We start from the raw sequence: 23,144 nt of genomic DNA, 5'->3' as shown, positions 1-23,144 counted from the left end.
TTCTTTACGAAATGCTGGGTTGGTTTTTTTGGTTGTTTTTTTTTTTTTGCAGCTTTCAACCGTCTCTCCCTAAACGCTTTCATCGCTCTGCGTACCAAGAACGTCGTATTATCTTAGCCCCTTCGCTTCCAGTCTCTTTGCCAGTCCCTCTGGCAACGCCGGGGTTAATAATAAAAATAATAAGAATAATAAATTTAAAAAAATAAAAAACTTCTGATATAAATGACACTGCCCAAATCCAGCTTATAAATCTTATCCCAATGAATCGGCATGTCTCAGACCGGTCTGCAACCCTTATCTCCCAGCATACAATGCTTCCACTGCAGGCAGGGATTCTGGGTAATGACATGCAAATGACTGTGTAGTATGATTTGTTTTCTGACGTTCAGCTCTGTCTTCAACATCCGTGTGGGATAAGGATGATTCAAGTTCTGTTTTAGAATGTCTTAGGACTTTTCTGTTTGCGCCCCCCTATCTGCTCCCCCCCCCCCTGCTCGCTCCACCCCTCCTTACCAGCTCTCTAGCTTTGCTAGCGCCATGTGATGTCACAACGTCATGTGACGTCACGTTGCCATTTGACACCGTGTTGTCATGGCGACACGTCGCCGAAAAGGCGGCTGAGAGAAGGTAAGAGAGAGTTACAGAATGTTGTGTTTAAATGTTGTGGGGAAGAGCGCGGGGCCTCTGTAAACGCTGCGACCGCCCCAGAAAATCCCATGCCCCCTTTTTTTGCACCCGTCTTAGGACACTAGAAGTATGTGCAGCCAAGTGACATAGTGACATAGTGACATAGTTACATACTGAGGTTCAAAAGCGACGTGCGTTCATCCTTATGCAGAGGTGGTTGCTAGGAAAGATCTGGGCACCACAGATCTCTCCTGGGCTGGCGGTCAGGCAGACTAAGCATGGAGCTCTGAGGACGTGCCAGAGGCACCCGAAGTCGAGGCTGCGTGTACGCCTGTCGGGAGATTTGAAGTCGTTCTGCTGCGACTTGCGTCCTGGATACTCTGTGCTACTGCAGCAGTGGAAGCTGCTTCGGGAAAGTTATTTCGGTGACGCCGGACACCGAGGCGACCAGGATTCTGTCTGTGTTGTGCAGAGGTGTGAGAGTATATGCTCGGTCGGGACTTTGTGCTGCATCTGTTGTGTCCGAAGTTAACACCCTTTTATTTAATCTCTGTGTCCTGTCCGGTGTTTGATCCCGTGAAAGAGTCCTGGTCTCCCGTGACTAGGGGCTACATTTGGTATTTACAGTATTTTGATCCAGAGGACGACAAACAAAAAACCCCAGTGACACATAATCCAATGATATCTCAGTGCGGGCTGTGCCAGGCTCTCAGACCTGGTCAGGGTGCTGGGTCAGTGCAGGCTGTGCTCAGTCTCTCAGACCTGGTCAGGGTGCTGGGTCAGTGCAGGCTGTGCTCAGTCTCTCAGACCTGGTCAGGGTGCTGGGTCAGTGCAGGCTGTGCTCAGTCTCTCAGACCTGGTCAGGGTGCTGGGTCAGTGCAGGCTGTGCTCAGTCTCTCAGACCTGGTCAGGGTGCTGGGTCAGTGCAGGCTGGACTCAGTCTCTCAGACCTGGTCAGGGTGCTGGGTCGGTGCAGGCTGTGCTCAGTCTCTCAGACCTGGTCAGGGTGCTGGGTCAGTGCAGGCTGTGCTCAGTCTCTCAGACCTGGTCAGGGTGCTGGGTCAGTGCAGGCTGTGCCAGGCTCTCAGACCTGGTCAGGGTGCTGGGTCAGTGCAGGCTGTGCTCAGTCTCTCAGACCTGGTCAGGGTGCTGGGTCAGTGCAGGCTGGACTCAGTCTCTCAGACCTGGTCAGGGTGCTGGGTCGGTGCAGGCTGGGCTCAGTCTCTCAGACCTGGTCAGAGTGCTGGGTCAGTGCAGGCTGGGCTCAGTCTCTCAGGCCTGGTCAGGGTGCTGGGTCGGTGCAGGCTGGGCTCAGTCTCTCACACCTGGTCAGGGTGCTGGGTCAGTGCAGGCTGGGCTCAGTCTCTCAGTCCTGGTCAGGATGCTGGGTCAGTGCAGGCTGGGCTCAGTCTCTCAGACCTGGTCAGGGTGCTGCGTCAGTGCAGGCTGGGCTCAGTCTCTCACACTGTGTCAGCGTGCTGGGTGGGTGCAGGCTGGGTTCAGTCTCTCAGACCTGGTCAGGGTGCTGGGTGCAGGCTGGGCTCAGTCTCTCAGACCTGGTCAGGGTTCTGGGTCAGTGCAGGCTGGGCTCAGTCTCTCAGACCTGGTCAGGGTGCTGGGTCAGTGCAGGTTGGGCTCAGTCTCTCAGACTTGGTCAGGGTGCTGGGTCAGTGCAGGCTGGGCTCAGTCTCTCAGATCTGGTCAGGGTGCTGGGTCAGTGCAGGCTGGGCTCAGTCTCTCAGACCTGGTCAGGGTGTTGGGTCAGTGCAGGCTGGGCTCAGTCTCTCAGACCTGGTCAGGGTGCTGCGTCAGTGCAGGCTGGGCTCCGTCTCAGACCTGGTCAGGATGCTGGGTCAGAGCAAGCTGGGCTCAGTCTCTTAGACCTGGTCAGGGTGCTGGGTCGGTGCAGGCTGGGCTCAGTCTCTCAGACCTGGGCATGGTGCTGGGTCAGTGCAGGCTGGGCTCAGTCTCTCAGACCTGGTCAGGGTGTTGGGTCAGTGCAGGCTGGGCTCAGTCTCTCAGATCTGGTCAGGGTGCTGGGTCAGTGCAGGCTGGGCTCAGTCTCTCAGACCTGCTCAGGGTGTTGGGTCAGTGCAGGCTGGGCTCAGTCTCTCAGACCTGGTCAGGGTGCTGGGTCAGTGCAGGTTGGGCTCAGTCTCTCAGACTTGGTCAGGGTGCTGGGTCAGTGCAGGCTGGGCTCAGTCTCTCAGATCTGGTCAGGGTGCTGGGTCAGTGCAGGCTGGGCTCAGTCTCTCAGACCTGGGCAGGGTGTTGGGTCAGTGCAGGCTGGGCTCAGTCTCTCAGACCTGGTCAGGGTGCTGGGTCAGTGCAGGCTGGGCTCCGTCTCTCAGACCTGGTCAGGATGCTGGGTCAGTGCAGGCTGGGCTCAGTCTCTCAGACCTGGGCAGGGTGCTGGGTGCAGGCTGGGCTCAGTCTCTCAGACCTGGGCAGGGTGCTGGGTGCAGGCTGTGCTCAGTCTCTCAGACCTGGTCAGGGTGCTGGGTCAGTGCAGGCTGGGCTCAGTCTCTCAGACCTGGTCAGGGTGCTGGGTCAGTGCAGGCTGGGCTCAGTCTCTCAGATCTGGTCAGGGTGCTGGGTCAGTGCAGGCTGGGCTCAGTCTCTCAGACCTGGTCAGGGTGCTGGGTCAGTGCAGGCTGGTCTCCGTCTCTCAGACCTGGTCAGGGTGCTGGGTCAGTGCAGGCTGGGCTCAGTCTCTCAGACCTGGTCAGGGTGCTGGGTCAGTGCAGGCTGGGCTCAGTCTCTCAGACCTGGTCAGGGTGCTGGGTCGGTGCAGGCTGGGCTCAGTCTCTCAGACCTGGTCAGGGTTCTGGGTCAGTGCAGGCTGGTCTCAGTCTCTCAGACCTGCTCAGGGTGTTGGGTCAGTGCAGGCTGGGCTCAGTCTCTCAGACCTGCTCAGGGTGTTGGGTCAGTGCAGGCTGGGCTCAGTCTCTCAGACCTGGTCAGGGTGCTGGGTCAGTGCAGGTTGGGCTCAGTCTCTCAGACTTGGTCAGGGTGCTGGGTCAGTGCAGGCTGGGCTCAGTCTCTCAGATCTGGTCAGGGTGCTGGGTCAGTGCAGGCTGGGCTCAGTCTCTCAGACCTGGGCAGGGTGTTGGGTCAGTGCAGGCTGGGCTCAGTCTCTCAGACCTGGTCAGGGTGCTGGGTCAGTGCAGGCTGGGCTCCGTCTCTCAGACCTGGTCAGGATGCTGGGTCAGTGCAGGCTGGGCTCAGTCTCTCAGACCTGGGCAGGGTGCTGGGTCAGTGCAGGCTGGGCTCAGTCTCTCAGACCTGGGCAGGGTGCTGGGTGCAGGCTGTGCTCAGTCTCTCAGACCTGGTCAGGGTGCTGGGTCAGTGCAGGCTGGGCTCAGTCTCTCAGACCTGGTCAGGGTGCTGGGTCAGTGCAGGCTGGGCTCAGTCTCTCAGATCTGGTCAGGGTGCTGGGTCAGTGCAGGCTGGGCTCAGTCTCTCAGACCTGGTCAGGGTGCTGGGTCAGTGCAGGCTGGTCTCAGTCTCTCAGACCTGGTCAGGATGCTGGGTCAGTGCAGGCTGGGCTCAGTCTCTCAGACCTGGTCAGGGTGCTGGGTCAGTGCAGGCTGGGCTCAGTCTCTCAGACCTGGTCAGGGTGCTGGGTTGGTGCAGGCTGGGGTCAGTCTCTCAGACCTGGTCAGGGTTCTGGGTCAGTGCAGGCTGGGCTCAGTCTCTCAGACCTGGTCAGGGTGCTGGGTTGGTGCAGGCTGGGCTCAGTCTCTCAGACCTGGTCAGGGTGCTGGGTCAGTGCAGGCTGGGCTCAGTCTCTCAGACCTGGTCAGGGTGCTGGGTCAGTGCAGGCTGGGCTGGATATAATTAGTGTGATTGACATTGTCCATACATTAATTACTATATTGGTTACTGATACCAAATATGCACCTCCCCATCCCCTATAAGTTTCTAATCCTTTTTAGATACATTTATTTTATTTATCAGAATCAGAATATATAAATAAGAGGTGTCTTTGAGGGCTTTTCCTCCTCTGTTTTGCAGTAAATTCGAGATATTCCCCTTTTGTGTAATACACTGGCGACACGTTTTAATCTTCGTTGGCTAGTTCCACAAGCCGGGAGATTTCCCGGTATGCTAGCCAAATCCCCTTGGCGTGCCGCGCGTCACCGATGCGCGGTCACGCTTCATCGGGCGCCTGCGCCCCATGCGCGCGTGCCCAGGGCTCCCCGAGGAAGCCCTGATGTCCCGCGATGTGGGGACGGCGGTGGAGGGTTCCGGGGGACCCGGCGGACCCGGAGAGGGGAGGGGGAAGCCCCGATCGGAGGACCGCTCCTCCGAGGCTTCGGTGCGCGCATGGGACACCCCGGCGCGCCCGGTTACTGTCGCGGCCGAGACCGGGCAAAGGTAAGAATAAACTCGGCCGCGACAGTAAGACCTTCAGCGTTTACCTTTTTCCAAACCCGATTATTTTCTTTCTTTTACAGTAATAAATATACTTCTTGTATTTTTGTTCTGTGTATTAGGGTACCACACAAAATCTTGTTTTGCCAACCCTGGTCTAAACTATATCAAGTCCCAGAATCCAACACTTCCACTGCACGAGAAAACGTGAGCCGAAGATATTAAATAGAGGTTGCATTGCGATCATACATAGTGGCACGAAACCATTTTATTTACACATGGTTACTTCAGTTTGGGTTTTTAAGGTAATTGATCCATATTTCTGACAAATAATAATTTCCCTCTTCGTGTCCTTCCGACATTTAATATTCCGTCCTTCAGGAAGAAAATACAGGCATACCCCGCATTAACGTACGCAATGGGACCGGAGCATGTATGTAAAGCGAAAATATACTTAAAGTGAAGCACTACCTTTTCCCCACTAATCGATGCATGTACTGTACTGCAATCGTTATATACGTGCATAACTGATGTAATTGCTGGAATTGCTGTTGAGGATGTGCTGACAGGCGCATGCGTGAGCTGCCGTTTGCCTATTGGGCGATATGTCCTTACTCGCGAGTGTACTTAAAGTGAGTGTACTTAAAGTGAGTGTCCTTAAACCGGAGTATGCCTGTATTAGATTGCAAACTTTTCGTCACGGAAATCAGTGGGGATCTATAAAGGCATCAATTCGCATATATTGACTCCGGTATCTGCACCTCATTCTGCGTTCACAATTTGCTTGAAAAATGGTGGTCCTCTGCCCAAAAAATGAGCCGGATTTTTGCTCAGGGCATTTGGCCCTTTAACACCATTTTTACGTAATTATGGCAAACTCCGCTGAAAAAAAATAGAAAACCATTCACATCCTATTGTGATTTCACAGGGAGAAAAAAAAACACTAAAAAAGCAAAATGTTAAAAAAAAATGTAAAAAATTGGAAAAACCTCCGGGCATCAAACTCGAGACCTTTGCATGACGCTAGCAAAGAACAGAGCACAACAGACTTGACAGATGTGCCAGGCGTTAAGGCAGCCCTGGGTCCCTAAAGGACAACACTCCAGCTCATTATACTCCTAGCGGATATGCCTTCACGTCACGCATAATACTCATACATTTGATGTACTCACAAGCAGAAAATGACTACATATTGAAATGAACCATTGTCTTTGTGCTTATACACAGACACGTTGCATTTGAAGTTTCCACAACCTTCTGTCTGGAGACGCTGACCTCTGGATTGTTTAATTGGATCTATATCTCTGGTAAACTCTTCCATTCCAGAATTCTGACTCATTCATTTTTATTTCTAGTTCCGGTTGTTGACTCTGGGATTTTTGCCAAGGAATATCCGTCGTGGTTTTCTTTAGACTACAGATGGGTAATTGCCCAACACACATTGGAGAAGAAGTCTAATATTACTCATACAGTCGATGTATCGCAGCTTGTGGTGATACTTTTTAATAAACTAAAGCAATGAGTTCTTTGGAGATCAAGCGGTCAAACTGGTCCCTTGCTGGACCATCCGTGGTCTGCAAAGACCGTAATAAGGTGCGCTTTCCTGCTGTCTCAATCAATCCATGTTCTTTTCCGCCCACTACCCAAGAGTTTTGCCGATCAAAATGGCTAGCCGGTGAGAAAGAGCGCCCAAAGGCTCCACAGAAGAGGCGGATCTTAAGTGATTTATATGAAGAGAAAAAGGCGGAAAAGTCTCATTATGAAGAGTAAATTCAGGCACTCACGGTACACCTTCAGATACACTCGGCAGACTCCATCTGATCCCATGTTCTGTTTATCTCTCGGATGCAGTCGATGGGGAAGAATCAAAAAAGGTGGCTTGGAGACCAGGTATGAATATCTCCTAAAAACATATTTATTGAGAAATAGCATTAAAGTGTGTAGGAAGATAGACGACGGGTTTCCAAGCCTCATGCGCCATTCTCAAGTCTCAACCAAACATGGCTCCTATTGTATCACGTGTTAACGCCTGTTTATATACATCTCTTTCAATAAACTTTATTGTCAATGAACAATGGGCGATTCATTAATATTAAGCTAACATTAATCAAGTACTAACTTGCACATGGAGATACCGTAACCCAGATATTATATGGCAAGATGAATACTGTAGAAGAAAATAATATTTAATGGGAATGAAAGATGACACACAAAAAAACACTCCATATACACTCTCTATTTAAACCCAATGGACCCAGAGTTTCAACAGTTTGTACTCAGTTGATCTCTCTCTGCAGTAATTGTTCAGTACAATCACCTCCTCTAGAATTTGCGGTAACATGTTCAATACACAAAATTTGTAACTGGGTACCTGAACCGTCTCCCTAATCTCTAAAATTAAAAGCAATTGCATGACTTCCCCTGCCACATTTTCGTCCCCTTCTTTATCCTGTACCCCAATAAACACACCTGATTACTGTGTGGGAGAAGTATGGTCACAGCGTTATTGATACACAATAACATAACATTCCCCGAGGACCTTGTCCGCCTGCTCCTTCACACAACACCACAGAGCCCATGGGTTACCCACGGCTGAGCCCCAAATCGTTATCTGACGCCTCAAGCCCCATGGACCAAAACAACTCACACCAGCTGGGAGAAGACTCCCATACCAGCCGCCCAAGTTGAGTCTGACACTGGCTCCTCTATAAAACACCCCACAAAGAACACCGACCCCATCTAATGGAGCCAAACTGACAATGTCCCCACTTGATACCAACATACCACCCCCAATCTGCTCCAAAATACGGGTAACCCCCAATTACAGGGAAACCCAACTCCCCTCCCCTCCGATCTTTCACACATTATTTTCAGCAACCATTTCCCTTTTTATTTATATAAAAATTTAAAAAACATATCCACATAATTCAACAACACCCCATCCAGAATTATACCCGCAACCACCAGCGACCTCATCAATTCCCCCCCAGCACCAAATCAAAGGGAGGGAGGGGCTTCTTCAACAACATCACGTTAAGGCCCCCAAAGACTTTGCTACAAAACCTCCAACCCCCACCTCTTAACTTCCTGTCCCAAATACCCAGAGACAGTCGTAAGGCAAGGCGAGTAAAGCTGTTGCCAAGGGCCACGCCTTCGGGGCCACATGCTCCCTCCTCTCCCTCCATTTGTCTGCGGGGCCTCCGGACCGGCAGAGGGCCACTTTTCACAGCAAGATGAACACACACAGAGAGTGTGTGTTGAGAGGGGGGTCTAACCTTCTCCAGAGTGGCCCCTCCATCTGCAGCATCGCGTTTCCATGGTGACCTGACATCAAATGACGCCGTGACAATGTGATGTCACATGAAGCTGCATTGCCATGATGATGCGACATCACATGTCGCCGTGACATCATGACGTCGCTACGCTGCAGGAGAAGGTCCGCACTTCAAGGAATCGCCCGGGCCGGCAGGTAACTACCTTTACCTACTTCTACCGGGGTACCGCTGCCAGCGTGCCGCCGTGGGCCCCACAAAGTTTAATGTTGGCCCTGCCTATCCCACTACCTTAACCCCTTACCCTCCCATGTTGGAACCCTTTGTCAAATACATTCAGTTTCTTGCCATTTATCTACATTTCTGATATCAGTGTAATGCTCCCTTCTGCGCTCATGTAGAACAGCTTTCATAGTATTTAGCGCATGGACAAATGAATACATTAAAAAAAGCGGTTGGACAGTCAATGAAAGAATGTATTAAGTAATTTCTACCTGAAATGGGGTGTGAAAAAAGTTTGACATTCTTTGTGTAACTCCGCTTCCCTCCTCCTCAGGGAGATTTGGCTGATACGGGTGTTATGGTGCTAACCTTTTAGGCTTACAAGAGGCCTGAGCCGCCGCGCTGGGGGAGCCTGGGGTGGCTGGTGCAGCGCCTCCACCTGTGAGGATCCCTGAGTTGGCAGGATAGCCCCTCACGGGAACCAGTATAGCATATGGTATGCCTCCAATAACCACAATCCAGATAAAGTATATGCAACCTATTTACTGTGGTCCCATAGTCTCAGCAATACAGTATACACACACACAATCAAAGTAACCGTCCCCCAAAGTACTGGGAGTGCCCTGGGCACCGGAAACCCAATGTCCATCAGAACAGTCCCTCCCAGAAATATATATGTGAGGGCAGCATTACACTCCCAGTGTGGTGTTGGTGCACGTGGGTACCATCCTGGTTACTCGGGTACACTAGGGTATATTCAGACAGGCTGCATCCGTGATCCCACGATGCAGGGCCTCCGGCACAATCACCGTCCCGCCTTATGTCCGGTAGCACCGCGCGGCCGTTCCACCAGGGCTGGGGAATCCTCCGCATCGGCTACGTATGCTCCACTAAATTGTCCTCCACTACCTCTCCCTTCTCCGGCTCCGTTAGGATTGAGCACGCCGCCTCCAATCCGCGGAGGAAATCCTGAACGACAGGACCTCCTCTTCCTGCAGCGCCAACCTCAAGATGGCCACTGCCTTACTCACACTCCCTATGTATGTGGCTGTGCCAACCATAACATGGCCGACACAGCTCACTAAACCCTCCCACGGTAAAGGACAACTGCCACGGAGGAGGCACCCTGCTACATTTGTATTGGTACATTATGTACAATGTACATATTTATCATTCCCTTCAGGCGGCTTAACCAACCATGTAATAGTTCTAGGCACAGATACCACTGTGGAGGTCAGGATATTACTCAGGTTTCTTAAGGGATTTCCTGAAGACTTCGAAGGTGGGCGTTTTTCTGCTATTAACAAGGAGGTTTTTCCTAAACCTGGGTCCTGTTTTTTTTCCCCAATCCAGCTGGATTTGAATCGGGAAACACTGTAGTTGGTGGACAAGAGTGGTCTGGTTGGTTGAGTGGTGCGTTTCTGAGATATACGGTGATGCTAGGCCGTGTGTGGCCTTATAGATTGTAGAGAAGACTGTGAACTCAATTCGCTGTCTGATTGGTAGCCAGTACGGTCTCTAATACAAGGTTGATGTATATGCATAAGTCCAGAATGATTTAGATATATTTAATACTTGTACGTATATAGTGGGATTTTTGCAGTAAAAGGTTTATCCCACTTCAAACACAGAGACTGAAAGCTGCTATGCTGAGAGACTGTTTTCCCCAGAGAAGGGGGGGGGGGGGAGATAGAAAATGCTCCCCAGCTGCGGAAGCTGGTACAGAGGACCCACAGAGGAGTTTCTCTGGGATCAACGTGGGGCTGAGTTCCCCTAGAAAGGAAGGACAACAAGGCCGTGCTGAAGCAGGGACGTCTGCTCCAAAGGACTTACAAACAGATAAGCAAAAACCCTTTGTTATTGCCGTGTGCAAAGACTGTGTAGATTGTTGCATATGCCAGGGCATGTTTTAAGGGTGGGAACCAGCATAGCTGACCATCTAACTAGTGAGGGCAAAAACTAAGGTATAGTTAGCTTTCCCTAAAGGGAATAGGTGTTTATTTTATTATTTGGTTTTCTTAAAGGGACGGTGGGCCTGTTGTATGATTTAATCCCTGTAAATAAAACCCCTGCAGTTAAACTTCATACAGTGTTTCCGGCCTTAAATTGGGACAAAAGAGACTGCAATGTGGTGTGGGCATTACAATATATATATTATCACTTGCGAGCACATTCACATGTCTTAGACTGGTTTGCAACCCTGCCTTTCACCATTATTACCTAGCATACACTGCTTCCACTGCAGCAAGGGATTCTGGGAATCGACTTCAAAATGGGCACACACTGTGTCACCTTTTGCCTGAAATCCATTTTTACATGGGACCCTTATACGCTAATGCTCGCCGTTCACACAGCTTTTAAGCATAGCATGGGATTAGATACAAGGCCAGTCAAACCACTCACAGACAGCTGTTTCGACCTTTTGGGTCTCATCAGGGTGAAATTGGTTGTACTGGCTTTGCAATTTACTAGCTGGGTAGGTTTACCATACACATTATTTAAGTTATGGTGGGTCGCCTTTTTCACCCACTATAACTTAAATAATGTGTGTGTATATATATATATATATATATATATATATAAAACAAAAAGGGACAGCGCGGGCTCCATAGTGTAAATAGTTAAGGTTTTATTAATCACAAGCTAAAATCAGTTCACTCACAGCATTGAGGTAGGACATGCGCATCGAACAAGAACACCCATCATCCGTGATATCTCCGTCAGTCAGGAACTGAAGTCTCATGGCTGCATGCGTGTAAGTCTCTTCCTACAGCCGGGTACCTCCGTGATGTGCGTCTACTCAACGGCCCCCCGGCTGAACTGCACACGATTACTTGGTTCCGCAGCTAAACTGTTCCCCTCTGATTCAACAGAAGCTCAGTGAGCTGGATGCTTAGTGTTGCCAATAGCGCCCTTACGCGTTTCGTCGCAAATAGGACGGCGACTTCATCATATATCATCATATATATATTATACACCTTTTCTCTTTTGTTGCTTTGTGTACAGCTTTCAGCGCTTTCTCGTTTGCTGACAAATTGAATGAATGATGATTTTGCCGTTTTTTTTCCCCGAGGTTGCCAAAGCAGCTTTGGACTGTAACACGGGTCTACATTTCGCTCCCAATTTGCCGTCTCCGCGGTCTTCACACGAGACCCTTTTCACGAGTCAGAAAGAACAGTGCGGAGGCACCACAACATAACCCAAACTCTGGCCCTTTGATCTTTTTTTTCGTATTGTTGTTTAGCATATGTCTAAACTTAGGCGATGGATGTTCAAACGGGCAGGATGTGAGCTGCCTTTTAACTGGGCATGTGTGTGCATACAGTTATTTATTTATTTTTTTCCTCTTAAGAAGCATCAAATAACCCCAAACAATCAGCCGCAGAAAAAAGCCAAATGCTTTGATTTCCCCCCGGTCACAAAGGAAATATTTTCAGATGATAAAAAAAGAAAAAAAGAAGAAGTGACCATGGGAACGCATGATAGCCGCTCGAAATAATGCCGAGATGTGGGCTTTGAACTCACATTTTCATGCAAGTCAACAAAGGCCTTTTTAGTGATGCCAGACCAGAAAAGGATTTAAATTAAAAAACATATTTCAAAATTGCAAACCGTAATGGATTTCAAAATAAAAACCGCAAATGAACGGCCGTCTTTCAATTAGTGGGAGCACATTAAAAGGGTTTGATTCGCAATCTAAAAAAAATATATATCTGGTTTGGGGGTACGATATAACAGCCCCTATTTAAATATGCTGTCTGGGTAAATGTCTTCCCCTTATCTCGGTGCCTCTTAGATTGTGAGCTCTCCGGGACAGGGATTTCCTGTTTTATTGTCTGAATTTGTTGCGCTTCTTGTATTATAATTCCCTGCCCTGTGTGGTCTCTTGTGAAGTGCTGAGCACACAGTGGGCGCGATATGAAGCTGTGCATCCAGACATATGTTCGAACGTAACTGGAGACGATGAAAAAGGTTAACCCTTTCCCAGTCGGAAGGGCCCAACATGAAAGGGTTAAGGTGTCACAGACACGTTTGCAAGGTACGGCCCGTAATATAGCGGGCGCACGCGTGTGCCTGTGCGAACGCTCGTGCACGTGACGCACACTTTGTGTGTGTACAGTCCGTGCTGCTGTGTGCGACAGGCTCGGAAGGTACTGTGTGTGTGTGTGTCACTGTGTGTGTGTCACTGTGTGTTAATGTGTCACTGGGGAAGTTATGTGTGTATGTATATGTGTGTGTGTGTGTGTGTGTGTGTGTGTGTGTGTGTGTGTGTGTGTGTGTGTGTGTGTGTGTGTGTGTGTGTGTGTGTGTGTGTGTGTGTATATTAAAAATTAAAAAAAAGACATGCTGTGAGAATAAATTATTTATTAATATTGTGCACACATACACACACACGCACACACACACATATATACATACATACATACACTAGCTGAGAGCCCCGGCGTTGCCCGGGATGTTTGTGATTTGGGTGGGGAGTGGTCCACGCGGCCCATGTGCGGTGGTAGTGCTGCTGTGGCTGTACTGATGGTGATTGTATCGGTGTGCTGATTTGGGAGGGTTTGGTGCTGATGTGGGGGTGCGGATGTGGGTGTGCCGATGGGGGAGGTGCAAAGGTGGCGATGTGTGGGTGCTGATGGTGTTGATGGGGGCTGGGAATGGTGGGGAGCCGAGAATGCCAGTGTGCTGGGGGGGCATGGGATACCGGTGTGCTGATGTGGTGGTGCTGGGGTGTGTGTGTGTATACATGTTTGTGTGTATACATTGTATGTGTGTGTGTGTGTATACATGTGTGTGTGTGTGTATGTGTACGTGTGTGTATACACGTGTGTGTGTATGTGTATACACGTGTGTGTGTATACACGTGTGTGTGTATACACGTATGTGTGTGTATACACATGTGTGTGTATACACGTGTGTGTATACACGTGTGTGTGTGTATACACGTGTGTGTGTATACACGTGTGTGTGTATACACGTGTGTGTATACACATGTGTGTGTATACATTGTGTGTATGTATATATTGTGTGTGTGTATACGTGTGTGTGTATACACATGTGTGTATACACGTGTATACATGTTTGTGTGTGTGTATACATGTTTGTGTGTATACATTGTATGTGTGTGTGTATAAGTGTGTGTGTGTGTACATTTGTGTGTGTGTACACATGTTTGTGTGTGTATACACATGTGTGTGTGTGTGTGTGTGTGTGTGTGTATACGTGTGTGTGTGTGTATACGTGTGTGTGTGTGTATACATGTTGTGACAAACGCCCCTCTTTTGTAGTGCTGACGTCTGTCTGGGTTCTTCCCGACACAGTCTTCTAGGGTTAATTATACAACAAACAGGATCATGCAAAGTATTATGCTGCTTAACTCAGGCTTCTGCCTGCTTTATTTTCATCCAAGTAAGGTACTGCAGCTTTAACATGTGAAGGTTAGAGGTACTCAGATACTTTCATTCAGCAGTTCACATATTTCAGTGTTACCATATTTCCCACACTGTTATTTCAAGAAATAAAACCAAAATCATATAAGCAAATCCTATCCCTTTCAGGGATCTAACTACACATCAGAATCAGTCTCTCTAACAGCTGCTGGCCAACTAAACTGGTTCCCCAGCTTAAAACAATGCTCTCTCATTTAGGGTCACAAGATACAGTACAGTCTTTTAGCAACAGCAGTAACCATTTGTTTTGTCTTATCTGTTCGTGGAGTCCAGGCAAATCCTCTGGTACTGTGATACGTGGAGGGGCCGTCAACCCCGATACTGGATGCAGGGGAGCAGCGATACCCCCAGCCTCCAGGCTCCAAGGAGAGAGAGAGAAATGCAAAACCTCTCTGCTCTAAATACCTGTGCATGTGATTAGAAGAGCAGGTGAGGGAGAACTAGAGCCATTGTAATCTGTGGTCTGGATTTTCCATCCAGCTGCCTGAGTTAATGGGAAGCTGTGGAACGGATCATTTGTAACTATTCCTGCACTTTCTGCTCTAAAATGGGGCAGAAAGCTGCCTAACATCTTTGGACTATGTCACATATCCCCCTCCCCAGCTCACACCTACTGGGGTGAGCGGCCATGGACCTCACTGGGGTGAGCGTCCTACCTGAAATACTTGAGCTAACTCCTCAGTACAACATTAAGTATTCACATGACACGAATATGAACTTTTTCCACGGCAATTATGGACAATAGGTTTCGTCATAAGAGACTATACTTGGCAAACATATTTTTTTTTTTGTTGCTCTCTATTAGGGAACTATTTTGAAAAATAAATGTCTAGCACACATTCTTACAACCCAGGATCTGCTAAATATATTCACAAAACCAGACAATTTCTATTACCTCCCTGGGTTTTTCTACTCTAGAATATGAACCTCATTATAAATTTATCAACCGCAAAAACAATTTTTTTTTTTTTTTTTTTTTTCCATATTGTAAGCAACCAATATTTTTTTTTTTTTTCTTATACTACAGCCTTGTAATCTTAAAGACTCCTGGAATATCTTCCTTTTCAGGGCAATAGATGATTCCTATGCAGGTTCTTTTCTGATCTGTTTCTCTTTTCAGGCTTTATTCGATATACCAGCAGCTCCTTTCATGTTAGCCAGGTATACCCATATTCTGGATAAGCAATTCACTTGTACTGTAACTCTTGGCCATGTACTTGTTTATCATACCGGCCATATTTCCCTGGTTGCTCGTATCAGCCGGAGTAGTGGCCATTCTATACACCTCTTGCAGCTGTTCCTTGAGTTTCTTCACATACTGCAGATATGTGGTAGGGGATGTGTCATCTTCTGCCACCCCAAAACACAGGTCAATTGGTAACCTGGCTTTCTGTCCAAACATCACATAGTATGATGAGTACCCGTAGAGTCATTCCAGGTACAATTACACGCATGTACCAAGTAATGCACATGTTGACTGTTCTTTTCCCTGAGTATTCAAGGTGCTCATCATGTTCAATAAGGTCCTTCTAAACCTCCCCGATTGAGGATCCCTCTGCAGGTGGTAGGGCATTGCTAGGGATATCATTATTCCACAGAACTGTCGAAAATCCTTGATGAGGCGACTTTCAATGTCCCGTCCTTGGTCGGAATAGATCCTAGCTGGAAATCTGTAATGGACAAAATATTTGTCCCACAATACCTTGGCAACTGTAATGGAACACTGGTCCTTTATTGTGAATCACTGGACATATCTGGTGAAGTGGTCAGTGACCACTAAAATGTTACTAGTGTGTTCCGATCCGGTTCCAATTACAGAAAGTCCATGCAAACCAAATCCAATGGTCCACTAATTGTTATATTCGCTAACGGCACGGCCCTCATAGGCAGGGGTTTCCTGGGTACACACAGCCCATAATCCTTGTAGTATTCCTCAATATCTCAGGCTATTCGAGGCCAGTGGAACTGGCCTTTCACTAGTCTCAATGTCTTGCTGGTACCCAGGTGCCCACGGGTTTCATGGAAGGACTTGAGTACCACCTGCCTATATTTGTATGGAAATACCAATCGTTTACTTACTATGGGGGCTATGCACTAAGCCCCGAGCTTTCGCGCCGGCCTGAAAAAAATTATCATGTCCGATAAAAAATGAAGCCGGCGGCGTGATTCACTAAGGCCCTCAGCCCATTTTCTATCGGACGTGCCCAAAACTGGCTTATCGTGCGTGCAATGTTTTTTCCCTCTGCTAACGCACTGAAACTTCCCGTACGCTAGCTGATAGAAAAAATAAGCCGCCTGTAACATTTGCATGGAGATTCTGCATCTCCATGCAAGGCTGTTACAGGCGATCGTACACTAAATAAATACATTTTAATAATAGTGTACATGAGCAGGGGGTCTCCGGAGCTGAACCACATTGGTTTCAGGTCCGGGGACCCCCTACTTCAGGAGATACAGGCCCCGTTATGGGGTGCCGGTATCCCCTGCACTTTGCAAGCTTCCGCATCACGTGACCGGGACATTTACATTCTGCAGGGGATACCGGCACCCCATAACGGGGCCTGTATCTCCTGAAGTAGGGGGCCCCCGAGGCTAAAACCAATGCGGTTCAGCTCTGGAGACCCCCTAAACATCTACACTACTGTCAAAACACACATATCAATAAACAATAATTCCTTACCGTAGCAGCTATCTGCAATGGTAATGAAGCTGCATTAATGTAAATTTTAATAATAGTGTGCGGGAGCAGGGGGTCCCCTAAGCGGAACCGCATTGATTTCTGCCTCAGAGACCCCCTGCTTCCCGAGTTACAGGGCCAGGTATGGGGCATCGGAGGCCAGTGTCGTCGCCATCTTTATAGCGTCCAAGACGCGACGGGGGCGCTATAAAGATGGCGGTGACACTGGCACCGATGCCCCAAACCGGGGCCTGTAACTCGGGAAGCAGGGGGTCTCTGAGGCAGAAATCAATGCGGTTCAGCTCAGGGGACTCCCTGCTTCCGCACACTATTAATAAAAATACATTAAAGCAGCTTCATTACCTTAGCGGCTAACCGCTAAGGCAATGAAGGGGTTAAGGCACAATAGCATGTTTATTGTGGACAATTACCCCCAATAAACATAGCAATAAACAACACACATCCCCCTGCCCCCTAACACATACAATACAGTAATGGGCAAAATAACTATTATCCACATATGGATAATAGATTATTTGCCCATTATTAAACACATAAATTACCCCCTGGCAATGATGAGCATCCGGTCACCCACCCTGCCCCCATTCATTTGTACAGTGGGATATATATATATATATATATATATATATATATATATATATATATATATATATATATATATATATATATATATATATATGTATATATATATATGTATATATATACACACACACACATCTAACACCAATATTCAGGATTACATAAACATGTATACATAAAAACATCAAATCTGAATCTCATAATTTTCACATACTAAAATTAATCCAGCAGCACTTTTAAAAATAAATGCTATGTCTTCTCCCAACAAACCGGCAGCTAGACAAATGTATATCAAATGTCACACAATTGCAATGAGTGTGTACATGATGCAATTAATCTGTGCATCATGTAACACTATGCAAAATCAATTTAAAAATAAAATACAGTATGAACAATGTCCCCTAACCACCAATGCCATCCACAAAATCAAATATAAACGAAGCAACATAAATACATTCACCATCAATCAATTAATCAATTTCCTAAACCAATTACAATCCAATCCAAATCAATTATACAATTTAGACCAGGGTAACGCAGTTGATGTGGTCTACTTAGATTTTGCAAAGGCTTTTGATACGGTTTCACACAAGAGGTTGGTGTACAAAATAAAGAAAATTGGACTCAATAATAATATATGCACCTGGATTGAAAACTGGTAAAAGGACAGACAACAGAGGGTTGTCATAAATGGAACTTTTTCAGGTTGGGTTAAAGTCGTGAGTGGAGTACCTCAGGGATCGGTACTGGGACCCCTGCTTTTTAACTTGTTTATTAATGACCTTGAGGTTGAGATTGAGAGCAAAGTCTCCATCTTTGCTGATGATACTAAATTGTGGAAGGTAATAGAATCAGAGCAGGATGTAATTTCTCTTCAGAAGGACTTGGAGAGACTGGAACTGTGGGCAGGTAAATGGCAAATGAGGTTTAATACAGATAAATGTACGGTTATGTATTTGGGATGCAAGAATAAAAAGGCGACTTACAAATTAAATGGAGATATATTGGGGGAATCCTTGATGGAGAAGGATTTAGGAGTGCTTGTAGACTGCAGGCTTAGCAATAGTGCCCAATGTCATACAGTAGCTGCAAAGGCAAACAAGATCTTATCTTGCATCAAAAGGGCAATGGATGGAAGGGAAGTAAACATAATTATGCCCCTTTACAAAGCACTAGTAAGACCACACCTTGAATATGGAGTACAATTTTGGGCACCAATCCTAAGAAAAGACATTATGGAACTAGAGAGTGTGTAGAGAAGAGCCACCAATTAATAAAGGGGATGGACAATCTAACTTATGAGGAGAGGCTAGCTAAATTAGATTTATTTACATTAGAAAAGGGGCGTCTAAGAGGGGATATGATAACTATATACAAATATATTCGGGGACAATACAAGGAGCTTTCAAAAGAACTATTGATCCCACGGGCAGTACTAAGGACTCGGGGCCATCCCTTAAGGTTGGAGGAAAGGAAATTTCACCAGCAACAAAGGAAAGGGTTCTTTACAGTAAGGGCAGTTAAAATGTGGAATTCATTACCCATGGAGACTGTGATGGCAGATACAATAGATTTGTTCAAAAAAAGGTTGGACATCTTTTTTGATGGGAAAGGTATACAGGGATATACCAAATAAGTATACATGGGAAGAATGTTGATCCAGGGAGTAATCCGATTGCCAATTCTTGGAGTCAGGAAGGAATTAATTTTTCCCCTTAATGGGGTTTTTTGTTTGCCTTTCTCTGGATCAATAAGTAAGTATAGATATAGGATAAAGTATCTGTTGTCTAAATTTAGCATAGGTTGAACTTGATGGACCTATGTCTTTTTTCAACCTCATCTACTATGTAACTATGTAACAATTCACTATTCAATTCCTAAAGCCAAACTATTGCCAAATAAATTCTACAGTAAGTCAAAGTAACCACCATCATTCAAATCTTACTTCCAGAAATAAACCATTAAAAATTACATGTTACTAAATAAAAATGACATTACACACACCAATGTATAAATAAAGCTGCTAAATACATTTGTAATACATGAAAAGAACATAAATATTAGCAAAACAATCAATTATTATCCCTGTATGTATATCCATATAGATAGATATACATAACATACAGGGGCAATAATAGAGCAAAAAACACAATGCATTTACATCCAAAAATCACACATAATACACCCATTCAGTGTCTCTGAATGTATGTATATCCATAGGGACATAGATCAATTCAGGGGCAAAGATGGCCGGCGACACATGGTACGGTAGCCAATCAGAGCGTGGGAACGAAATCCCAACTCTGATTGGCTCTGGTAGACCATGTGACAGAGGCTTTGATTCAGCCAATCAGAGTGTGTCATGTGTCGCCGGCCATCTTTCTTTTGATGACGTCATCTTAAAGGCAATTGAAGCTCAGCCAGTCTGATTGGCTGGCGTCATTGCCTTTAAATGACGTCATCATTTTTTTTGGTTTTTTTCACAAATCACATGTTTTTCACGGCCCAATCAGGACCGTGGGAAACATTTGACCAAAATGTGACGTCATAGGCCTATAAAAGCCTATGTCGTCTCATTTTGAAGCCAGATGCCGAGGAGGAAGAACCTCCTACCAAAGAAAAAAGGCCAGGGCGAGGCCGAAGAAGAGAAGAAGACACCGGAAGAGAGCGGAAGAAGATACAAGAAAGAAGAATACAGATGAAGATGGAATACAAATAGAAGACCCCTGGATTGTTATGGTTTATTATTTTATGGTTTATTATTTTGTGGGTTCCTGTTCGTGGATTGGTTCGAGAGTAAGGTGTTCAACGGGAGTCGGTGAGTTGGTCAAGTAATGGTAAGTCAACAAAAGAAATGTTTTTTTTTTTAACTTGGACATGTTTATTTTTTTATTTTTACATGTGATATATTTTTTTTATTACAGATCATTTCTTGCCACTGTATGTATGTATGTATGTATGTATGTCTCGCTCGATATATACATACAGGGTAAGAAATGATTTGGTAGGAAATGCTTGTTTTGCTGTCTTTATAATGTTTTTGGCTATGCTGCTATGCATAAATGTGTGTGTAATGTATTTTGGAATTAGATAGATGTAATTTTTGGTGTTGTATGCTGTACTTTAGGTCATGGTGAGGCTTGCTTTTGTATATTGGATTCTTTTTGGTACTTATATTTTGTCTGATGGTAACTTGTTTTGTTTAACGATTGAAATAGTTAATTGTGTAATTGTTATGGATTGTATTTTAATTGTTTTGGGATTTGATTAATGAATGCTAATTTATTTCTGTTGACTTGCTTGGTTTAAATAGTATACTTGTTTGGATTTAATGTTATTTTGTTTGGAATATTTTATTGTTAACATTCATTGGCAGAGTGTACATGGTGCACAGATTTTATGCATCATGTATACAATGTAAATTCAATGTTTTGATAGGCATTTGATGCTTTTGATTGGAAGATGAGATTGATTTTTTTAGGAAATAGGATTTTATTTTACTGTGGCTGATATGGAGAAGTGGTATTTTTATTTGAGCATGTTTTTGTTAACCATTAAACATTTCTTTGTATATTGGTTCATCATGTGTATATATATGTATGTATACCAGGGTGGCTTAACCCCTTAATTACCTTTGCGGTTATTATCCGATAAGGTGATTAAGGGGTTAATTGATATCAGAATGTAATTGCAATGTATTGGCTATGTATTTTGTGGGCAACGGAGGACACAGAATTTGCTGTCGAGGGGGCTTCTTATTGATGAGGTCAGTAGAACTTTATTTATTTTATTATGCTAGTTAATGTGTTTAATAATGGGCAAATAATCTATTATCCCTATCTGGATAATAGTAATTTTGACCATTACTGTATTGTACTGTATGTGTTAGGGGGGTGTATTTACAGTAGTTAGAAATGTTGTTTATTTTTTTGAAGTCACAACATTGGTACCGCAGGCCCGCGGGTACACCGGGACTTCCGCAGGGACCCCCGCCTGGTGAGCCGGGGACCTCCGGACCCCCGCGGGGTCAACCGGGGACACCCGTGCGACCCCCGGCCTCCCTCGGGGACCCCCGCGAGGTCAGCCGGGGACACCCGCCGGCCTGTTGTATGGGTGTTGTGCCTGCAAAAATGTAAACAAAGACATTTTTCTAAGTCCTGATTCTTTTCCGCCTACCTTGGGCTGGCGAGTTTTGTTCGGCGGGTTTTTAAAGAACGGTCTCTTAGCGTAGCTTAGTGAATCCCGCAGAAGGGCAGAAATCAGCTTATTTAGCTGATTGTAGGGGTTTGTTGGGACTTAGAAACATTTCAGGGAAAAAGGCAGTTTAAGAACGGAAATTGCCTGTTAGCGCTGCTCTGTGAATCACGCTGAGCGGAATATCACGTTCGCTAAGCACTTTCCGCTCTTAAAGCCACTTTACGGAGCTTAGTGCATAGCATATGTGTTGAGATCTCTTGACGACTCGGAACATTACATCCCTCTTTATTACTAGATTAGGCAACTGTCTTACTAGCAGCCGACTCTCTGGGTGCATCCCTACAATGGATGAGCCCAATTTTTGATTCTTCAAAGCTAGCCATACTTCTTTTAGACCTGAATCTGTCTGTTGTGCTTGCTGGAGATCCTGCCAGTTTAATTGAGGCAACCCTTCCATGATTCATTCTGCAGGGTGAGTGTAGGCCCGTGGTACAGTGGGGGGGGGGGGGATAACCCCATACTATCAGCCACCCTATTCAGATTTGCAGTCGTATCGCATCTGGGCACCTCAATCTGTTTACATGAAGTTCATACCCCAGGAGCAGTCATTTCTTCCCACTGAGTATCCTTCTCCCAGGTATCCCGGCGAATCCCAGACTACGCATTGGGGTCAATGTTCTGCTTCCTGGGCCTATAGTTCAAGCTGAAATTGTAAGTGGCCAACGCAGCTAACCACATATGACCTGTGGCATCAAATCTAGCTGATGAGAGGATGTAGATGAGTGGGTTATTATCTGTGTGCACCACGAACATTTCTCCGTACAGGTAGTCATGTAATTTGTCAACTACTGCCCATTTCAAGGCCAGAAATTCGAGCTCGTGCACCAGGTAATTCTTTTCGGACGGTGCCAATCCCCGACTCCCAAACGCTACAGGCCGAAGTCCCTCGGAATGTTCCTGGTATAACACAGCTCCCAGTCCCTCTAGGCTGGCGCCCACATGTAGTACAAAGGGGTTTTGTGGGTCGGCAAACGCCAGGACTGGCGCATTAGTGAGGCAGGCTTTTATGGCTTTGAAAGCCTCCTCGCCCTAGGGGGTCCATCTATCTCCAAATGGTTCATTCATCTTGAAGTAGTCCTGGTTGGTGGCCCCAGCTGCCATACTATGTCCCCACGGCGGCGGGTACCCTTTAGTCAGTTGGGTCAAAGGCTGCACTATAGCCGAGAAGTTATTTACGAAGCGTCTATAATATCCGAAGAACCCTAAGAAGGATCGTAGCTTCGTCAGCTGCCTGGGCCTATGTCAGGATACAATGGCTTCTAATTTAGAGGGATCCATAGCCACCCCTTCTTCAGACACGATGTGCACTACATAAGTGACAGACATCCGGCAGACCTGACACTTATCCAGTGACAGCTTTAACCCACCCTCACTCAGTCGGTCCAGTATCTTCATCAGGTGCCTTCATATTCTTCCAAGGTCTTCCCAAAAACTACAGTATAAAGTCATATAAATATACTAGCACTTTCAGCAAGGTCCCATTGTCTACTGGCTGCTACCATCCTGCTGGACCGTCCGCTGGTTGGGTGGAGCGCCATCTGTTCCTCCTCATCCCTTATTTCTCGTTACAGCCCTAAGAACTTTGGGGAAGACTCTTTCTGCTCTCGGAGCTGTAAGTAAAGGATCATCACATCTCCAGTCGGTACTCCCCAGATTAATTGT

General features: G+C 46.5%; 1 long non-coding RNA gene across 1 annotated transcript in view; it reads right to left on the bottom strand.

Annotated features, from left to right (window-relative positions):
- Nucleotides 1–23,144, bottom strand: part of LOC142470085 (uncharacterized) — a 32,109-nt gene that overhangs the window by 1,530 nt on the left and 7,435 nt on the right. The window contains exon 2 of the long non-coding RNA XR_012789161.1: nucleotides 6,789–6,907. This is a non-coding gene — a long non-coding RNA (uncharacterized LOC142470085). The remainder of the gene's footprint in view (nucleotides 1–6,788; nucleotides 6,908–23,144) is intronic.

Source organism: Ascaphus truei, chromosome 19, assembly GCF_040206685.1.
Source record: "Ascaphus truei isolate aAscTru1 chromosome 19, aAscTru1.hap1, whole genome shotgun sequence".
Taxonomy (NCBI): domain Eukaryota; kingdom Metazoa; phylum Chordata; class Amphibia; order Anura; family Ascaphidae; genus Ascaphus; species Ascaphus truei.
This window is presented reverse-complemented; position numbering and strand designations above follow the sequence as displayed.